The sequence below is a fragment of the Gorilla gorilla genome, chromosome 14 (genome assembly GCF_029281585.2).
Source record: "Gorilla gorilla gorilla isolate KB3781 chromosome 14, NHGRI_mGorGor1-v2.1_pri, whole genome shotgun sequence".
NCBI classification, from domain to species: domain Eukaryota; kingdom Metazoa; phylum Chordata; class Mammalia; order Primates; family Hominidae; genus Gorilla; species Gorilla gorilla.
In genome coordinates this window covers 128684980-128699406 of record NC_073238.2, presented here as the reverse complement: position 1 = coordinate 128699406, position 14427 = coordinate 128684980, and the positions used below count along the sequence as shown (strand labels likewise).

Sequence of the window (14427 nt, the reverse complement as noted above, 5' to 3'; positions counted from 1 at the left end):
CAGCCGGCGGGCGGGATGCGGGGGAACCCCTGGCGCCCGCGCTCCTCCAACCCCTCCCGAGAGGCAGCGCTGCTGCCGCCCCCCGGCTCCGCCCGGCGAGGCCTGGCCTCAGGGTCCCAGGAGCCCCGGCCCGCCCCGCGTCCCCCACGCCCATCCCCCGGCGACCCCAGGATCCCCGCGCAGGCCGGTGAGACGCTGCGGGGCTGTCCGGGAAACGCTCGCTGTCAGACGCCTCCCCGCGGGGAAGCCGGGAGTCCGTTTCCAAAGTGCGAGAGAAACACAATGGTTAAAACCCAAACCGCTTCCCCGCGGCCCTGCCTCTGCTGGGCTGGAGGTGAGGAACCCCCGGGCCGCGCCTCGTCCTCCTGAGAGGGGTGGAGAGCAGTCCCCTCCCGAAAGAGGAATTGAAAGGGCCGAGGGCGGGAACTGCTTGCGGCAGCAGGTCCAAAAATAAGATTCCAGGAATCGAGCGGGGCCGCATGCGGGAGGGGAGGGCGGCTCCGCGGCCCCTTTCTGCCAGGTGCTCTCCTAGAGGCAGCGGGTGCTTTCAGGAGCCCGACGGTGCTGGCCCCGGCACCTCGGTTAGGAATGTCCTTGGAGAAGGCGGGGCGCCCGGGGCCGCCTCCCGCAGGAGCCGCCGTGTGAGGACGGCCTGGCCACTCTATCCTGCGGGCTCGGGAGCGGGTGACTTTGGAAAGTCCGAGAAGGTGTGGATTCCCGTTGATGTCCCTCCCGCCCTGAAGTCAGGGTGATTTCATAGCGAAGTTTTCCGTTCTGCTGGAATGTTCCTTTTAAAGAATTCTCCTGGGGTGGAATAAATGTCACCCGAGATGAAAGAGTGGTTCTGGATGAACCATGGAGGCCTGTTTCCGCTTACATTTCTAGTGGTTGACTTGACCCCTCTTAGATCTGCCTTTCTGAAAGCTCTGAGTCTGTCAGATGGCCACTGTGCACTTGTGGACATAGCTCATCCCTGCAGAGATGACGCACCTGGGGCTGTTGCCCGGGGGCTGCCCACAGCCCCACAGGCCCGTGCCCTCCTTCAGCGCAGCCTAGCTTGGTCGCTCTCCCCGGCCTCTCTGCTTTCCCGTTTCTTTAATGATGAATCCTGGCCTGTGCTGCTGGCTGAGGCAGGTGGGCCTGTGTGCCCTGGTCGCTCGGAGTCGCCGCCCAGCTGTGGGGTTGGTCGTGTGGCTGGTGCAGTGTCCTCCAACAGTGTCCTCACCCGGAACATTCTGCGTGCACAGGGACTGTGGCATGGGGCGTGCTGGTGATGGGAGTTGAGGGCAGCAGGGTCACCCCCACCCCACAGTACCCGCTCCGCGCAGCCCTGCAAGGCCCGGCCGCAGCCCCTCCTCGCTGTCCTCCAGGACCTGCAGGGCCCATGTCAATCAGACTGGACGCTGCCTGGACGTACTGTGCTGTTCTTCCCAAGTCAGTCCCCTACCTGGTTTTCCAATTTTAATTTAATAACTTTATTTACAAAGGTGTGAAATGAAGATAAGAAAATGAAAACAGCACTCAGGACCCCATCGCTTTAATACAACTGCGGTTGCATCACATGGTTTCTGTGCTGGCATGTTCATCTCCTCACCCTCCTGCATGTGGCTGAGTGGCTTTGGTGCCCGGGAGGCATCCCTCCCGTCCTCTCACAGCCTGGCCCCAGCAGCCTCTGTCGGCTTCTTTTCAGCGTCATCTCAGTTCCCAGAGTTCTGCCCTCCTTCCCAGCCCCCACGCCAAATGATAACAACCCGCTTTCCCTCTGGTTTTTGGATCTGGCCATTAGCTTGCTGTCTGTTTCTGTTTCTGTTTCCGGTTCCTGCTGGCAGGTGGATGCTGGGGACAGCCTGGTTGGGGCAGGGGCAGGGGCAGGGTCCAGAGGCTGGCTTGAGTCCCAGCCGGCTCCAGCACACCAGGCCCACCCCTCCCGGGACCCTAGTCTCCACTGCATCCTCTGCCACACTCTTGGAAGACCCCCGGCCCGAGGGGACCGTCCAAGCACAACTTCCTGCCAATGCATGAAAATCATCCATGAACTTCTCCCTGTCAAAGGCCAGGGGCTCCTTGTCTTTGAAATGTTGCTCACTTTACATTTTGTGCAGTGAGGCTGATTGAGGAAAAGGGCTGTGGCCTGAGCTCAAGAGGTGACGAGGACCTGGCCATGGTGACTGTCAGAGCATCGTTGGGTCCCTGGCCTCCCCAGGCCCAGGGTCCTGATGTGTGGTCCTCCACGGGTGGTTGTAGGGAAGGTGGTCCCAGCCCCCTGCCGTTTTAGGATGTGGGAAGTGCCTGGCCGCCGTTAGTTAACAAGCACCCACCCAGCCCTGGCTGTTTGCCCTGGGCAGGCTTCTACGAGGGAGGGAAGGGACAGCTGGGGCCAGCTCTCCAGTGTGCTCACCTTCATGTCCACCTGCTAAACTGCTAACCTGCCCAAAGTGTGTCCCACTGCCCCTCGCTGGGGCATCTTCCTGGTTGCGCCTTCTTCCCAGAAGCACCCGCTGTGCAGCCCTTCCAGCAGGCAGATACTAAGCCCAGCACCCCTCCCAGGCTCCAAGCTCACTTGTGTGCTAACCGCTGTGCCCACCTGGCCACCTGCTAACCTGCCTGAAGCGTGTCCCACTGCCCCAAGCTGGGGCTGCTTCCTGGTTGTGAGGGAAGTGCCTGCTCTGCAGACCCCCACCTTCCAGCAGGCGGATACTAAGCCCAGCACCCCTCCCAGGCTCTGGCCCTCACCACACACCTGTGGTTTCAAGCCCTGTTCTGCTGGAGGGGACACTCCTCCCACCTCCCCAGCCCGCTCTGCTGGTTTCAAGCCCTGTTCTGCTGGAGGGGACACTCCTCCCACCTCCCCAGCCCTCTCTGCTGGAGCTGTGCCCCTCCCCCGACATTCCTCCAGGCTGGGCCACCCCCACATGCCTCCTTGCTCTCCACTGCCCAGACCTTCTCCTTATCTTGTTTTCCTTTTTATATTGTTATTCTCCCTCCCTGGCCTTGCCTCTCCCTGCTGGGTTCCTTGCCCGAGTTTCTAATTCAGAGAAGACTGGGTAACTCCCCACGGTGTCTCTGCTAAAGCTTCCCAGGCCCAGTGACTTTTTACTAAATCCTTGAAGGCCATCAGGTTCCAGGGCCTGCTAAAGTCTCCATAATCACCCCTTGATTCCAGAAATGATCCGAGACTAGAGACTTATCCCAGCCCAGCCCTACCGCCTAGGTCCTCCGGTGCCTGCCTGGGAGCCTGTTTGTGCACTTTGATCCCCAGCCTGCCTGCCGGAAAATCATCCAGGCTGTGGTTCCTGATCCCATCACCTGGCTTTATCTGAGATACAAAGCACAATATTCACCAAGGGCTGGTGGCCTTCCCTGAGGGTTGGCCTGTATTAGCAACCTGCACCTGTACCCGTACCTGCACGACATGTGGCCAGGCCTGTGCTCCGAGGCCAGGTTTCCCTTCCCCCATCTCTTTCTTTGTCTCCCTCTGTGTTTCTCTCTCTGTCCCAGTCTCTCTCTTCTCCCCACTGCTGGTGGTGAGGAATTCTCCGCATGGGATGTTGGTGCATCCGTTTTCAAACTTGCTGGCTCATCCTGAACGGCATGTGCCCTCCAAGCATCTTTTCCCTGACCTTGTGGATTCTTTGCGAACAGCTGGGGAAGGGGTACCCTTTATGGAAATGAAAACCCCTCTGAGTCCCCACTTGGGGACAGCCACTTGGCTGGGACACAGGCCCAGATGTTGGGATGGCCTAAAGGGAGGTCCCTGTTGGAGGAGAGGGCTGTACAATGTGGGGGCGCCTGGTGGGGAAGGTGATGGCCAGGCTGAGACCTCCCCTGCCCTGCCTTGACAGAGGCTGCAGCACACTCCCACACACAGACACATGCACACAAATACATGTGCACATGCACACACATTCACACATGGACACCCGCACAGATAGGTGGTGACTCATGGATACAGGTGTGCACGGACACACACGCACCTACCTAGACACATGCACACATGTACATATGTTCCCATAGACACAGATATACATGCACACACACAGGCACACACATACTAACAGACATGTACATATGTATGCACACATTCACATAGACATACGTACACACACTGACAGACATGCACACACATACACAGGCACACACATACTAACACATGTACACATACATGCACACATTCACATAGACATACGTACACACAGTCACACACTGTCCAGACATGCACATACAAGGCACACATATACTAACAGACATGTACACATACATGCACACATTCACATAGATGTACATGCACACAGTCACACACACAGACATGCATACATAGGCACACACAGACATGCACAAAGGCACATACTAGCAGACATGTACACATACATGCACACATTCACATAGACATACGTACACAGTCATACACTGACAGACATGTACACACATGCATAATATGCACACATGTACACACAGTCACATAGACACATATACACACACAGGCACACATGGATGCCCAGCCACATGCATGCAGACACAGACACATGTGCACCCTCTCACACACTTTTCTCTTTCTACAACTTTGGGGTCAGAAGACCACTGACAGCTGCATCAGGATCACTAAAAAGTGACACAAGGTCCAGGGGCTCTGTGGCCCCAGCTTCCTCAGACCCCCGGGGTCTCTCCACTCCCAGAGCCCCCTGCCTGAGGGGCTGGAGCCCTGTGGCCAAGGCCTTTCCTCCTGGGCCCATCCTGAGGCCTGCAGGTGGACCCTGGCCTGGCCTCCTCTGAGGCCGTCTTCCGTGCTGGCTCCGCAGCCCTCTCCTGTGCCCGCACCTGTGCAGATGCTTGTTTTCACCCGGGCGTCTGCAGGCACTTGGTGCCAGGCTCCTCCGGGGCTTTCTCAGAGGCAGCCGAGTGCCAGGCCCTGCACACGACACCCTCACCCGAGCCGGAGAGCTTCGCATCTGTGGAAAACTCTAATTAAAGACGTTTTGAGAAACGCTGAACGTCTCCCTTTGTTATTTAGGAACAAAACACCCTTTTAGGAAGCAAGTGCTTATGGCTTCTTTCTTGAGATTCTGAGTAAAGGGGCGTTAAGCTTGCTAGCTGGGGCATGCTGAGCACTTCCCAGGTTATGGCTTTACCCCAGAGCGATTGACAGGCATCCAGGTTTCCTCATGCTTCATTTTCCCCTGTTTTCTAAGGTTAAAATTGAGAGCTGTTTCTCCAATGCAAAGCTGATTGTTTAAGGGTTTCGTATTTGATGTTGGAAATGCTCTGGACTCTTCCATGGTTTTTATATTCCAGTGATTTCATTGCAAACCTGGTGTGTACGCCTTGTAAATTTTGACCCTGACCAAGTGAAAGGTTCATTTTAAAAGTTTTAAAATAAATTTTAAAGGGGAGCTGGAAGTGGAATAAGTTAAGAACAGTATCAGTTTTGCATTTCACTCTGACAGAGGCACTGTCTGCTCTGACTGATGGGTGTTGATTAAAAGTATAATATTCAAAAGAAATAGTAAAGTGCATTGGGCCTTGTTAATGTTCTACTAATTTTCTGGGGCTCCGTTTTCAAATTATAGGTGAAATTTTTTTCCTTCCAGTGTTAGTGCCTATGATAAGAAAACACATTTTCTCCACATCTGTCCACAAACCTGCTAGACCCAGTTTTGTGACGCCCTCCCCTTGGAACTTGGGGCTCCATGGAAAACACACAGCTTGACCCAGCCAGCCCTCAGAGAGCCTGGGCCGGTCACTGCAGTGGCCGGATTCTCAGCATACAAAGGCCAAACATTCGGCCGGGCTGGGACTGGCTCCCATCCAGGACCAACTGTCCACAGTACAGTAAGGCCACTCTCTGAGTCAACATTGTTTCTTTTCTGAATTGCTAAGTTGACCGTCCCTGCAGAAGCAGAGAGGGCTGCAGTGTGGCATTCCTGCCCACTCCAAATGAGGGCAGCCCGGACGCGGGAGCTCTCAGGGAGGCACAGTGGGCTTTGGATGTGTCTGGACTGTCTCCACCACACCTGGAAGATACTGTTGACTTCCTTTTTACACTTGTGGGAAACACATGACAGTGTTTACGGGCAGGCCGGCTTTCCATTTATTTCAACCCTGACAATTGAATAGCAGCAGCAGATGATGAAACTGTTCCCTTCCTGGTCACTCCCGTTCTCAGATCCATCGCTTAGCTCGTCCGTCGCTCAGCTTGTCTGTTAGTCTGAAAGATGAATCGTGCACGGGTCCTCCTGAGAGTGCTGTTCTCAGGGTCTCCATGTGTGAAGTTGTTACATCCTCACGACAACTGTGTAACAGCTGTCACTGAGCCATTTTACAGATGTGGAAACTGAGGCCCTGAGAGGCTGTGGAGGGCTACAGTGTGTCCTGGGCATTTGAGCCCCACACTCTGTCATTAACTCCTGTGCTCGCTGGGACTGGGGGAGAGCAGGACGCGGCAGCACCCCCGGCCCCACTGTGTGCTCCTCTGTGTGTAGGTGACTGTGAGCATACTGGCACCCATGTGAGGGCCGAGTGGTGCTGGTGTGGGCGCATAAAGCACAGGGCGGCTGCGGGGAGCTGGGTGTGTGTCAGTGGCTCCGAGCATTAGTCTCGGGAACATGGTCTGCCAGGTGCGTCATGCTGGGCTACAGAGCCCATGGCTCCACCATAAATGGTGGCTTTGTGTTTGAACTTGAGTGTTGCTGCTCAGTGAGGCCAGAGGAAGGCACCAACCTGCAGGCCTGACCGGTCCTCACAACACGGAAGGCAACCAGTCCACTAGAGAGACATGTGTCCCGGCCACTGGAGGAGTCCAAGTGACCTTTAAGTCTCACCAGACCTCAGAGCAACCCAGGTGAATTTGGGGCCTGAGCTTGGTCGTCTGGCCGAAGACCAGCTCAACTTGCATAAAGCCGGAGGAGAAGCCTGTCCCTCAGGCAGCTGCCGGGGCATCTGTGATTTCTGCTTGTGTGCACTCTTGGCGACTGTTGGTGGTGGTCGCAGTCAGGGCATCTGGTTGCCTTTACTGTCCTTACACCAGCTGGGCAGAGCTCGGGCTGGGAGCCCAGTGGGAGAGGCCGGGGCGTGACTCCCGGCGCAGAAGCGGCAGTGGCACACCGGCGTCCCGAGCACAGCTGTCCCTGCCAGGCCCCTGTGGGTTGGATCTTTGGGTTGAGTCATGCTCGATGGTGCAGCCATCCTTTCAAGGGAACTGAGCTGTCCAGCGTCCCATGGAGCAGCTCCCCGTGGATCCGGAGAGGCCGTAAATAAACCTCCCCATTTGTAAGCCGGGAACACACACGAACTTTGCAATCATGTTTGTCCTGGGATCATAGAACGTGGTGGCTGGCAAGACCCAGGCGTCCTCATCCTGTGCTGCTGTGAACAGAGGCCGGTAGCTTATTGAGGGACCAGTCCCAGAGGCCGGTAGCTTATTGAGGGACCAGTCCCAGAGGCCGGTAGCTTATTGAGGGACCAGTCCCAGAGGCCGGTAGCTTATTGAGGGACCAGTCCCAGAGGCCGGTAGCTTATTGAGGGACCAGTCCCGGTTCGCTTTCTGTGGGGAAGACTCTGATGGAAGCCTAGGCCCCAAACTCCAAGGTTAGCACATTTTCTTGGAGGGATTGACACCTCCAAAGGTGAACTTGGGTCCAAGGCACGTGTGTGCAACCTGAAGCGTGGGTGCCGTGTGCAGGAGACGCCCTCACCGGAGGTGGGGACCGAGTCCACACGGCTCTAACTGCAGAATCACTGGCCCTGTGCCCACGACTGTTTTATTGTGCTGTTTTATATGATCACAAAGTACACTGTCTTGTTTTTCCCAAAGCATTTGCAGTGAGACATCCCACTTCCTCTCCACGGCAGCTGTTGCGGGCACGAGGCTGCTCCCAGGACAGCGATGCCACCGGGGCCGGGGTGGGCACGGAGGAACCCTCTTCCTTCCTCCTCCCCGCCCTCTGCTCCCCCGCAGACTGGCCTGTCTTTAGTCAGCACTTTCCCAGGCTCCCTTCTGCCCACCACGTGCAAACAGTGGCGTGTCCTGGGCCTCTCTCCTTGTAGTGTTTCTTGTGGCCAGCATCCCTCCCATCCGACAGCTGTGTGGCTTCCTGACTGGCTTCTCTCAGGGCCCGCAAGGATGCTGCCAAATGGCCAGAGACAGTCACTGCTCTGCACTTCAAAGCAGGCAGCCCTCAGTGGGGCTTGCCCTGAAAGACAGCGGGCCTTCCTCGATGAGAGCCTGTGCTGGCCCAGGGCCTGTGGGGGCTGCAGCTCTGTTCCTTCCCTGCGTCCACGCTCACATGCTGAATGTTGTGCACCACGGGACACCCTGCTGGGGGCTGTCGGGAGCATGCTCTGTGTTTGGGGCAGAGACGGGCAGAGTGAGTCTCAGCATTACTGCCGTGCAGGGTTGAGTCTCAGCATGACTTCCGTGCGGGGCGAGTCTCGGCGTCACTGCCATGCGGGGCGAGTCTCGGCGTTACCGCCGTGCAGCTGCTGGAAGCCACTCGAGCTCCTCTGTCTCGTTTGCCATGAAGCCCATGAGAGACACTGATGTGTGTCTCGGGGCTTCTGTGAGAAGAGCTTGGTTACCCACCGGGTCAGGCACCACGTCGGTGCTGTGAGGCATGGAGGGTGCTCACAGCTGTGCAGTCAGCTGCAGAGGCCTTTCCCAGCATCCACATCTGACCGGGCAGTCACACCCAGGATGAGCTCCCAGGAAGAGGGCTCCCAGCAAGGGAGGGCGCACCTGGGTGTGAGCTTGGAGGAGGGCAGAGGCACCTGTCACCGCTGACCCTGGGTGCAGATGGGCACGCCGGGTGTACTGACTGTGCTTTCCTGGGGCCTGTCTCCCTCCAGGTCAGCCTGGGGTCCTCTGGGCTGGGGGCCATGCACTGCCTCCTGTGGGCAGTGGGATCAGCACTTCCACTTTGCTCAGGGCTAGAGCAGGCTGCTGCGGGTGTGAAGACTTAGGAAACGAATTCGGAAGGAAGGAAAGGATTTTGCACTTCCCAAGCTAGAAGAACGTGAATAGAGCCGGGCTGCCAGGCCAAGGGTCTGTAAGACGGCGGCTCTTCAGAGACTCTGCAAATGCTGAGAAAGGAAGGCTCCCCAAGGGCAGTTCCTGTGGGCGTTACTCTGAGTTTTCTCGTAGAAGTCAAGTTCTTGGAAGACAGCACTATGGTCAAAGGGTTAGTGAATTCTTGTGACCATTTCCCATGGAAAATATCAGAGAAAGTTATGGTGTTGATAAACAGAGTCCCTGTGCTCAGCAGTCTCCACCCACTTGTCAAGTAAGATAAAGATTTTTGGAAACAAAATTTATGGCTGTTATTTGCTAAAGAGAGTAATACATTCTTAGCACACTCTGAAAAATAACCACTATTTGCTGTATGAATGCAGATGAAACTCACACAAAAAGATTTATGCAGGACTGACATCGGGTGTTTGCAGAAGGTTCTCCACGTTCACTGACCTCTGATCCTCACTGCAGCTCTGAGGGGACTGTGGCCCAAGGATGAGTGAGTGTCAGGTCGGGCCGTGCCCTTAATCCCCTGGCTGCCCCTCACCACCAGGCAGAGACCTTGCTGGGACCCAAGGAGTTAAAGTGTATTCAGAGATGAAGGTGTTTAGGAAATGTTCTGGAACCTTCCAAGCTGACTTTAGGCTGCGTGAGGTGCTTCCAGTTCAGTGTACTTTGGGCCCAAAAGTGTTTCCTGTCTTGTTAACGCGCTGTGTTGTGTGCCATCACCGCATGGAGGTTTTGGCCATTTTTAAAAAGTGAATGGGCCCTCCCAGGGTCTAGTTGGATCGAGAGACCACTGGAAACCCTCACCAAGCTGCAGGCAGGTAGGCAGGGGCCCCAGAGCAGGCCTAGGGGAAGAGTCCCCCCCGCCCCTTGGAGGGTCTCTTCACGTGCTGGGTGCTGCCTGATTCCTGCGGTGGCGTGGGGAGGTCACCCCACCTTGTTCTGAACCACAGCTCTGGGTGAGGAAGCCTGTCACCAGGTTAAAGGCCATTTGGGGGTTGGGGCGTGAGAACCGCAGTGCCCTGCTGGTAGGGTTGCCGCATGGGTGGCCAGGCTACAGCCTGGTCCCCGAGGCCGACCCATCCTGGGAACCCTGTGTGCAGCTCCCTGCCATGCTTGACCTTTGCCCTGTGGGTGGCTTTGAGCGGGGGAGACCTGGGTCTGGTGGTGGGCAGGGCAGGGGCGGAGGTGGGCTTGGGTCTTTGTGACACTGCACCAATTCCCATGGATTCTGTCGGCACCCACTGCCCTCCTGAGCACAGCAAAGGCAGCAGAGGCGGATGCCAGGGTCCGGAGGCGGCATCTACTCATCAGACACTTTCTGTAGTTTTATAACAAATTTGGGGCCTCATGTTAGACCCCAGCCAGACCAGGCTCCTGTCCTGGGGCTCAGCTCCCTCCAAGCTGCTTCAGGTTCAGTTTCCTCCATGCTTACGAAACCGAAGGGCAACGGGCACAGTCAGGGAGGCGTCAGAGGAGGCACCGACTCTGTTGTTCACACCGGGACCTTCTGCAGACGGGGCTCCCAGCCTCGACCAGCCCTGGAACCCCCAGCACGGGGACGTCCAATCTTTTGGCTTCCGTGGGCCACATTGGAAGAAGAACTGTCTTGGGCCACACATAAAATTAACACTAACAGTAGCTGATGAGCTAAAAAGAAGGTCTGTGCCTAAAGCTCATGTTTTAAGAAAGTTTACGAATTTATGTTGGGCTGCATTCATGGCCATCCTGGGCCACTCACAGTTGCGCCAGAGCCTCGGGAGCATGGGCCGAGCACTTGCCCTGCTTCACCCAGGGACGGGGCCCTGCACTGACCAGGAAGCTGCTGCCCTCCAAGTCGTCCCTGCCAGGAACAGCAAAGCACACAAACCTCCGAGAGACCTAATGGCTGCATCCTTCGTGCAGTGGGCACCACGATTGTCACCTAGAAGAGTGGGTTTGGCTGATGTCAGTTAATAACAAGGATGTAAGTTTTAAAATCACGTGGGGGTTTGTAAACTTGAGGAATTACAGCACAAACACTTCCATATTATTAAAAGAAACAGACTGGGAGCATTGATTTTGACTTTTCTTCCGAGTACTTATCTATGATTTAAGTGAAACTGAGCATTCAGTGCTCTGTGGGAGTGAAAACTGCAGGACCTTGCACTTGCCCACTGATTCATTCATTCACCCATCCACCCACCCATTCATTCAACTATCCATGCACTCGCTCATCCATCCATCCACTCATTCCTTCATTTATTCATCCATCTCCATCCAGTCACCCATTCACCCACTGATTCATTCACTCATCTATCCACTCACTCACCCACCCATTCACTCATCCATTCACCCACCCACCTATTCATTCATTCATGTATTCATCTATCTACTCACTCTCATTCACCCACTCATTCATTCATTCATCTGTCCATCCATTCACCTATCCACCCACTCATCCATTCATGTACTCACTCATCTACCCACTCACTCATTCTTTCATTCATTCATCCGTTCACTCACCCATCCACCCACTCACTCATTCATTCATACACTCACTCATCCACCCACTCACTCATTCATTCATACACTCACTCATCCATCTATTCACTCATTGTTTTATTCATTCATCCATCCATCCACTCACCCATCTATCTACGCATTTATTCATTCACCCACTCAGTCATCCGTCCATCCTCATTCATTTATCCATCCATCTCCATTCATTTACTCATCCATCCACTCATTCATTCTTTCATCCACCCACTCACCCATCCACTCATTCATTTGTTCATTCATCCATCTCTATCCACTCATCCATTCATTCATTCCCATTCACTCATTCATCCACTGATTCATTCATTCATTCATCTGTTTATTCACCCATCCACTCACTTATCCATCCATGCATCTGTCTGCTCACTCATCCATCCTACTCACTAATCTATCTCCCGATTCACTCATCCATCCATTCATTCATTCATCTGTGCATTTATCCATACATGCATCTATCCATCCATCCATCTATCAGTCCATCTGTTCAGTCATTCATCCATTCACTCATCCATCCATCCACCCACTCATTCATGCATCCATCTGCCCATCCACTCATTTATTCACCCATCCATTCTTTCACGCACTCATCCACTGTCCATCTGTCATCCATCCATGTGTTCAGTGACGGCTCCTGAGGCCTCTGGGGGACAGTCAGCACCAGGCTCGGTGCTGGGCAGGTAGATGTTGTCTTTTTCCTCTTGAAGCTTCAGCTAACAGTGCAGTGGCTTGGGGTTTGCTCACTTATTTTTATCTGTAGCTGTTCAAATAAAACAGAAGCAGATCCCCGGGGAAAGGATTTCCAGGGGCCAAATGGCGCCATTTCCAGCCTGGGAATCCCAGCTTCTTCCCCCTGTTGCCCTCACCTAACCCCAGCAGGCCAACCCATTACCACAGGTCTTGCTCTTCCTAGGTTGAGAAGAAAGAGAGTCAGCGTGTACGTAAGGAGCTCCTGGTTCTAAATCTCGGCCTCCTGAGTGGTGGCCTCTGCTCCATGGGGACTCCTGGGGGTGCTGCTCTGGAGAGTTGGCTAATGCAGGGCTTCAGGCCAAGGTTTATGGACCTGAACAAGCTGTAGTGCAGACAGGGGTGGGAGGGTTTTGAGAACAAAGTGCTCTGTGTTTGGTTCTGCAGGTCAGGGAGCTTATCTGGGTGCCTTTACTCAAAGCCATTTCTGGGTCTTACATCTTTGGCTAGAATGTTCTCAGGACAACGTGAAATGTCTTTATCTCAGGAGTGTATACCAGAATGTTCTCAGGACAACGTGAAATGTCTTTCTTTCTTGGGAGTGTGTACCAGAATGTTCTCAGGAAAATGTGAAATGTCTCTTTTTCTTTCTCTCAGGAGTGTATAGCGTTTTTAGGTTTATTCATCTTAGCTTTTCTCTTGCTCGTGGTTTAACCATCTTTCCCCTAGTTTGCCGGTGGAATTAGCATATGCTTTCTGCCTCCATTACTGTCTCAAATAATCAAACATGCAAATTAGGATACAGTGCCCAGGGTTATAACCCTGTGGTTTCAGAAACCCCATTCCCATAGGTGTGGCGAACTGAGAGGAGATTGGCATAGTTTTTCCATGAATAATGCCTTTTTGCAACAATAAAACGTGGTATTAATACAGATTACACATTAAGTAGTATGACTAGTCTTGATTTTGAAAAATAGAACACACTTGCTGTAAAGCTGTGGTAATGCAAGCATTTGTGTATAGTTAGGCCGTTTGCTCACTAGTTCTTAGTTGTTTTCAATCCCTGGCTTCTAAACCTGAAAGGACACCTTTTGCATCCCTCGCAAGTCTTTTATTTCAGAGCCAGAGCCTCCTGCTTTGAGACAAAGCCCCATCACTTCCCTTCTCCTTCCAAGCCTAGAAACCTGGTGCCACCTCGTGTTGCTCCAGGACTCCACCAAGGCTCACTTGGTATGGCTGTTCTTGCCTTTTCTTGGAGTTTGCCAACCCATGACTAAAATTGGAAGTGAGAGAAATGAGGGCAGGCATGAGGGTGTGTGTTCCAGGTCTGCAGCCCTCCTGACCTTCAGGGCGGCCGCCCTCCCAACAGACACATGAGCTGAACACCAGCTCACCCTGACCGTTCCTTTCTCTTAAGGGAGTAAGAGTTTAAGAGCATCCCATCTTCCCTAGAACACAACTTTGTGAAAACACATCCAAGCAGGCCTCAGGAGGGTGTTGGCAAGGCTGGGGCGGGGCCTCCAGGCTCTTCCCACAAAAGGTGTGGCAAGGCCAGCAAGTGTGGGAGAGAGGTGGGAAGGAGGCAGAAAGGCTGTGCAGAGCCAGCGCATGAAGCCAGAGGCGCATTGCAGATGACGCTGGGTACCGCCTCTGTCTGCTACTCTGCAAAATGCTACCAGCGCCTGCTAATCCTGACCTTCATGCCCCCAGGTGAATCCCACAACCATCCTGAAGCCGGGTTTCCGCATTCCTGATAATGGGATTAAAAAGACTTTCCTGGGTGTTATTTGTGAGGATTTCATAAAATAGTGTAAAAATGCTGACTCATACCCAGCATGGAGAGGCCGCTGGGACTATTCTGCCATGACTGTGGTCTCTTGGTTTAGAGCATTTAGGGCCAAACTGCTGGCATGGTTGACCCTAAGCTGGAGATTGGAGGCTGCTTTAACCAGGCTATGGCCCTAGAATCTGTGGGCCATGGCAAAAGGATCCTGAAGAAGTCTCCGGCCGGCCTCTGCTGGCCAAGTGACAGGCAGGTGGTTCCAGGACTCGACAGCTCACTTGTGTCGAATGTGGACCTCGTCAGTGTGCTTTCATGGATAAGAAGAGCCTTCATTACAGCCTCCATCCTCATCCAGTACCAATTTTGTTTCACCAATACTATAAGTGCAAATCAATGCCCGTGTGCCAAAAGAAAG

General features: G+C 54.2%; 1 protein-coding gene and 1 long non-coding RNA gene across 3 annotated transcripts in view; both read left to right on the top strand.

Annotated features, from left to right (window-relative positions):
• The window catches only part of GAS6 (growth arrest specific 6), a 47367-nt gene that overhangs the window by 564 nt on the left and 32376 nt on the right, over nucleotides 1-14427 (top strand). The gene's annotated exons all lie outside the window — the stretch shown is intronic.
• Nucleotides 2-14131, top strand: LOC134757029 (uncharacterized). Its single transcript, XR_010130641.1, has 2 exons — nucleotides 2-334; nucleotides 1488-14131. It is a non-coding gene; the product is annotated as an uncharacterized lncRNA (long non-coding RNA).